We start from the raw sequence: 6,607 nt of genomic DNA, 5'->3' as shown, positions 1-6,607 counted from the left end.
CCGGTCTGGGTCGTCGGTCATTCGCCGTTGATACGTGTCGACGTCTCGGGAATTTAAAAGCTATTAAGTGTTAAATGTTGCTCCTCGCATTTACTTATATCCTATATATTATTGCTACACTATAAGTAGTAAGATGACGATAGGGCGTTGACTGAATTTAATCAAACAATGGTTTTTATTCAATTTGTCAAAGGTATAATAAATCAAGCAGTTGGTACAATTCATACGCACATCCTTACTCTACATACAGTACGTGTATATATCAAAAATCTTACCGTTCAGATGTCCGTATGAAGCCTAACAAACAGTGTTTAAAAGCACTGTGAATTTAACACACTTTTTTAGTTAAAAAGATCCCCGACTTTTACCGAGCCTCAGCCCCTCTAGGAGACTATATCAGAGAGCAGGGTAGCCGTACGGGGTAAATACAAATATAACACTAGGTTGCCTGTATCAGGACTTGCCTTCACTACCTCTCTAGGAGTGTAGCATGGAAGAACTACTCTAGGTAGTTAAGTTCCTTAAGACCCCTGTCGAAAGCTGCTGCCGCCGTCGTGAAGGCTTGAAAAGCACTAGTATTTATACTGCTCAATTAGGATGGCTCCTCGTGACTAGTCCTTTGTTTCATTAACGTAGCTCTAATTAGCTTCAAAGGTCATGTTTACTTTGTAAAGCAGCTGACTTATTTTCACTAATTAACTGCACGTCTGCTTTGTCAGCTAAATACGTTTTTCTGCGGTTTGCGCGAGGCAATCTGTCAGGATGTCTAACTTTGAGAGAATGAATCACCTCCAAAGCTACAATTCCTTGATTTCCGTCACACCCCCTCCTTGGAGTGAACCATTCTCTGCGTCCGGGGATGTGGACTGCCTAACTTCTTCCTTCTAGTCATACATAATGATCTTATGCTCAAACATATTATAATAAAATTGCTCTAGGCATATCATAGCAAGAAAACATCCTAAGTATATTTTTAGATTAATATTAATACTATTTCAATACACAACAAACAGCATCTTATTCTAAATTGTCGCATGATTTTGCGGGTGAAAGCAAAAAAGTTATTTTTAGTCATAATACAATACAAAGTATTACAAAACAGATTTCAATAAATTTTCCGTCTTCAGAGAAGAAGCGTTGATATTTTCCTGAAGACTTGCTTTGGATTCGAGGTTTATTCTCGGCCCCTTGGCAGTTGTGTTGATTAATATTCTTGCAATGATTTCTATTTTTCATGTGTCCGTGGGTATAAGGCGAAAATATTGAGAGTCTAGCTACTCAATAGTTTTTATTCTATTTCTGGGTCATCACAGTTGTGTCCGAAAAAACGGTACATCAACTCATCGGATGGATGACTCCACTCAGCATCCTCTCCTTCACTGTCACGCTCGACAGGGATTATGAAAGTTTCTTCCTCGGGATATTCTTCTGAGATCCATAGCTGCCGTGGAGCACTAGGCAAGCACACTATTTCATCAGCCGGTATCTCAGTTGGTCCTCCTTCTGTATTTCCCGACACCTGGTGGGTCAATTCGCTGGGACCCTTAGCTTTAGAGTTTTCCTCTTCGTCGGTGTCGTCGGAGAAGTGGTTCTGGTCACTCCAAACGGCTAGAGCTTCCATTTCCCTCTGAATATCTTCTTCCTTATCCTCCCCTTCTTCTGAGGCGGTATCTGTGTCCTTCTTGTTGGGGGCACGGGGGTGATAAGGACTTGAATATTTAGTATGTTGTCTCTAGGACCCCAGACGGCTAGTTCCTTCAAGGCCAGAAGGAAACCCTCGGTCTGGTCCCATCCACTAGGGTTATGGGTATCTGGTTTGCGGTGGTTGTACCATAAGTCAGGATCACTAGGATACTCAGACGTTATTTATTTAGCCATTTCGGTTTAGTCAGGATCACTAGGATACTCAGACTTTATTTATTTAGCCATTTCGGGAGTATGAACTGAATACTTGATTACGCAAATACTGTCATTCAAAACTGTTACAGCGGAGGATCCACTGGAGTGTGCCTCCAGTGGTTTTGGCCGTATACCTGTTCCCCTCTTTATTCTGGGTTGTGTAGATTCTTGCTAATACTTTAATAGGTAATTCTAATCTCGGTTTGTATATACATTCCCATTTCCCCTTTTCTCGATCTATCACGTTTCCTCCAAAGGCGGGAAAAGTATCCTATTTGGAGAAAACTTTAACGACCGGTCTGTAATTTAGGCAGGTTAACAGTGGGTATCGTAGCTGTTCTGGCCAGCTAGGTCCCCATTGTTTTGTTCCTGGGTTCCAGTCATTCCTATGTAAACCTGGGAATCTGACTCTGGGGGGGGCTGTCGCTGCGGGATGCAGGTGCACTTCCCTCATTAACTGGACCTTGGTGGGACAACCCTGCCGGTCGGTCTTGATCACTAGATGCGGGAGGTTTTGGTAATATATTACGAAAGGTGTTCGAATTGGTCCCGTTGTCGGGGTTTGGGAATATATGTCAGGTATTGCAATATTGCAACTGACGCTTTTTCGAGGATGACATAGTTTTACAATTGGTGTTGAAATTCGGGGTAGTCGTTCGGAAGAGAGAGCTGAAAGGTAAACAAATATACAATCTAATACTATAGTTACAATAGCTAGGGTGCATATAGCCTGTCCTATCCAGGGTGTTTTTCCTTGGACTACCAATCCTGTTGTATATAATAACAGGATTAAAACTAACCACCATCTATATTTCTGTTTGTTATCTGTCTGCATCCATGGTCTCTGTTCTGTAATAGAAAACAAGACATAAGCATCTACTACTGCTAATATCAATAGTAGGGCTCCTAAGATGTAAATAATGGTGGGTGTAAGTGTAATAAACCAAAAAGCTAGGTATGGCGTCATAGTCAGATGTATAAAGACAAAGAAGATAACTTCCTTGTGTTTCTTTAGAAGGGATGTTCGCTCCCCCTTCTGGGGATCAGTGAATCTGTAATGTCGCAGGTTGATTAGCCCAAATAATAAATGAGCCGTAGAAAAGAAAGTTAAAATATTAAACTCTGTATATGACTCGTATTTGATATCAGTGGTTGTGCTGTTAATTTCGGTGGTGGTTTTGATGTCGGAATCCTCTCCCCCTCCTTGGGCTAACATGCTGCAAATGACTGTTGCAATGCTAATTGGGTATATGAGAGCGATTAGAAAAGGTCCGAGAGGCCACCGTCTGTGTCGTAATTTAGAGTAAAAGAACTTTAGCATGTATATTAGTTGTAATGCCAGGCAGGCAATACTGAGGATAAATCCCATGGCCATCATCTTATGATCCATTTCTTACCTTTTAGTAACGAGGATTTTTGTGATTTTTATGGAATGGGAGTCTATCATAACCTCCACTCAGGAGGCAATGACCTGGGCACCATTGGTGGCATAGATTACATCGGATAAAAACGTTTCTGAAAGTGAAATCTCCCGTGAGAGGGTCAGGCTCAATGATAGGATGACCCCTAATATAGGGGCCTGATTGCATGGATAAATCTGAGGTTTTGGTAAGACTGTTAATGCAGAATAAATGTATATTTTCCATGCTTAAACAACTGGCAGCCCTGTATCTGGCAATTAGTTCCATTTGTTCCTCGTGATCTGGGTGTGCCTGTAAATCTTCCCTTAAATGTTCCAAAATCGCCTCCCGGTATTGGTCCTTTGCCTCGTTAGAACTCATTTGGGTTTCTAGAAGACAAAAAGGTTCGCAAGACGCGGTAGAGGACTAAGCCTACTACGCAGTATATTCCATATTTGGCATACGAGCCAAGACCCCAAAGGTCGGCGAGGAAGTTCATTACATCACCCATAAGGCTGCCGAGACCTCCTATTAATCCTCCTAGGGCTGCTAATCCTTCTGATAAAATCCCTTTGAGAGTTTCGGCCAGGGCCTCAAAAACATCCTGAATCTGTCTCCCATAACTTGTATCAATATTGCTAACTTTTGATCTCAAGTTCCTAAGTTGGGTATTGATGTCCCAATCTGTATAGGTAACTATCAGCTCATTGTCCTCAAGGTTGACAAGTATGTCTCCGAGCTTGGAAAGAATGATTTGAAGGGTCTGATCTTTACTGGGAACGTGAAAAATTATTTCCCTTTCCTGTGGCTGACCATATATTGTATGGTTACAGCAAGTGGTTTTGTCATGTGCAAAAGAAGAGACTAAGTATGTGCCCTCACTAATTTTGCAGGAGTCATTGCAGGAGCCAGGCGAAGTTTTGGAAATTATGTATGAACCATTTCCCATAGAGTATAAGGAATCTTTGGGTATATTTATTCTCTCCTCTATAACGGGACAATGATGATTGATACATTCAGTTGTTTCCTCGAAATTTGTAAGGGTCAGTCCTGTCCTATCTTGGCGTGGAATGCCCTGATATACCTGGAGCGTGTTATTCCGCAACAGGCCATATTTATATGGGACTTTGATGATTGTTTTCCAACAGCCTTTGTTCCAATAATGGTGGCAACGCACTATACCAGGATTATATAATCTGAGGGTATAGTTTGCAGCTGTGGTATCTGTTATCCAAGGAACAGTGATTAAAATGTTTAGGGTTAATTTTAAGGAGGGGCTCCTATATGTGGGAGGTGCCCCTTCTCGTTTGATGTAGTAAAGACGACTGGATGAATCGAGTAGCTGGGTGCTAGTAATCCAGCGTTCTTTGCTTAAAATCTGCTTTGGGATCCAAGAAGGTTTAACCCTTCCGGTACTCAAAAGTGCGGCTAGCGCCATTAACGTGGTTTTAAGATTTTCCCTTGTGAAGGCTTGGTCTATATGGGTTAGAGCCTTCATTGTTTCCATAGTAGTTTCTACCTGCGATTTGTGTAAAAACCTGGTAAACTCAACGATGTTTTTCTGATTATTCTTGAGCTCCTCTGAGAATTTGTTCATGTTATTTAATATTTCAATAGTCTCCAATTGGGAATCTTTTAACTTGCTGGCTACATTTCCTTTTATACTGGAGAAGCGTAGGAGCAGAAAAATAAAGAAAATCATCTTACCGGCAAGTCTAAGTTACTCTTCCCCCGAGGTGTTAAAATGTAACCACCTGTAAGGGGAAGGTAATTCAAAGAACTTTACGGTAGCAGGTTCAACCGTACGCTGTCTTGTTATGTTTGTGCATTTCATATAACCCCAAAGCCAACAGATAATGTCTGTCGGTTGTTGTGTAAAAGTCTTGCTTGTAAGATTAAGATAGACCTTAAATTGGGTCCTCGTAAAATTAAAATTGAGGACTTCTTCCTTTATGAGGGACCCGTTTACCCCTCGCCATGTCTCATTGTTTTGTATCAGTTGATAAACCGATTTCCATTCTTGAAAACCGGCCTTAGTATCGCTGGTGGGGTCATTGGTTGTATCCCCTTCCTTGAAAACCTCCTTTCTTTTTTCCGGGTAATCTTTATATGTCTTCCAGGGGAATTCAATTCTCTGCCATTTCTCGTCTCCTTTGGCCCATATATCCCCACATCTACCGGGTGTATATCTGGCGACATTAACACAGGTGTAATTTCCAATTTTGGTTTGGTTTAATAAGGAAAAGATAGGGAGGTTACATATGGAAGGGTCGATGGGTGCAAAAATGTCTCCCATCTGTGTCTCGTTCCATTTTTTTCCTAATTTCTCCCTCCTTATTTTTGGTTCGTCTGAACCACGGGCCGTATACTCTGGGACTACAAATCATATGGAATCCTGGTGGTATGGCGGGTAAATTGAATGTGTAAGGTATTTCACTTGGACCTAACTTACTTTCGTCCTCTGTGGTAAACCAGACTTTGGAACCATCGTCATAGGAACAATCCTTGCGAAGGTATTTGGTTTGGTGGTTAAGGGCTGATTGGCAATTTGCAAAGGCACTCCACACCAGGATGGGGTGATAGCTGGCTAAGTCATGGAAGCCACTGTTACTAACATCCCTGTAGGGCCAAGTGCAGTCTGCCCTGGTCACAGTTTTGGATGGAATCGTTGTATTAATTTGAGTGATATAACAATCTCTGTATTTACTCATTTCTTCTTCCTGCCAGATGGAGGGGTCTGTAATCTGGGGACTGATCTGTAACATGGTTTTGTAAAACTGTTCTAGTTCACTAACCAGGATAAGGCCGTCCCCGGCCCCATTACGATTTAAGTCCATATCATCCAACATGGCCTGGGAATCCAGTACCAGAGTTAGAGGTACCAATATTTTCCCTGTGTCTAAACGGAAAGGATATGGCTCTTTAATCCAAATCATCCCGTTTCGGAGTGGTTCTACTTCCACCTTGTCTTGGGGCTTGGCCATGGAGAAGTGGATTAATGCGGTCAGGGCTATCATTTGTCCCTTGGGACCCAAGATTAGGCCTAAACCTCCTATAATTCCCCATTTACTTAGTTCTATTCCTGAAGTAAGGGAGTTATTCTTAACCAAGTCACTTTCCATGAGGTGACATGAGGAGCTAGTTAGGTTAACTAAAAGGATCACTCCTGCGCCGAGGAGGGTGAAAATTATGAAAAAGAATGCAAACAGAAAATTACATGTAATCCGTCCACAAGCTTTACATCCTTCCTTATATCCTGATCCCTGAGGATCTATAACTAGTTTAACCTCGTCCCCCTTCTTATTTTT

General features: G+C 41.8%; 1 long non-coding RNA gene across 1 annotated transcript; it reads right to left on the bottom strand.

Moving 5' to 3' along the window:
• Positions 1-1,429: 1,429 nt before the first annotated feature.
• Positions 1,430-1,928, bottom strand: LOC116988623. Its single transcript, XR_004416006.1, has 2 exons — positions 1,711-1,928; positions 1,430-1,627 (listed from the first exon to the last, which is right to left on the bottom strand). It is a non-coding gene; the product is annotated as an uncharacterized LOC116988623 (long non-coding RNA).
• Positions 1,929-6,607: the final 4,679 nt, after the last annotated feature.

This window comes from Amblyraja radiata, chromosome 27 (genome assembly GCF_010909765.2).
Source record: "Amblyraja radiata isolate CabotCenter1 chromosome 27, sAmbRad1.1.pri, whole genome shotgun sequence".
Taxonomy (NCBI): Eukaryota; Metazoa; Chordata; class Chondrichthyes; order Rajiformes; family Rajidae; genus Amblyraja; species Amblyraja radiata.
The sequence above is the reverse complement of the archived record's forward strand: the minus strand, read 5'-3'. Positions and strand labels throughout refer to the sequence as shown.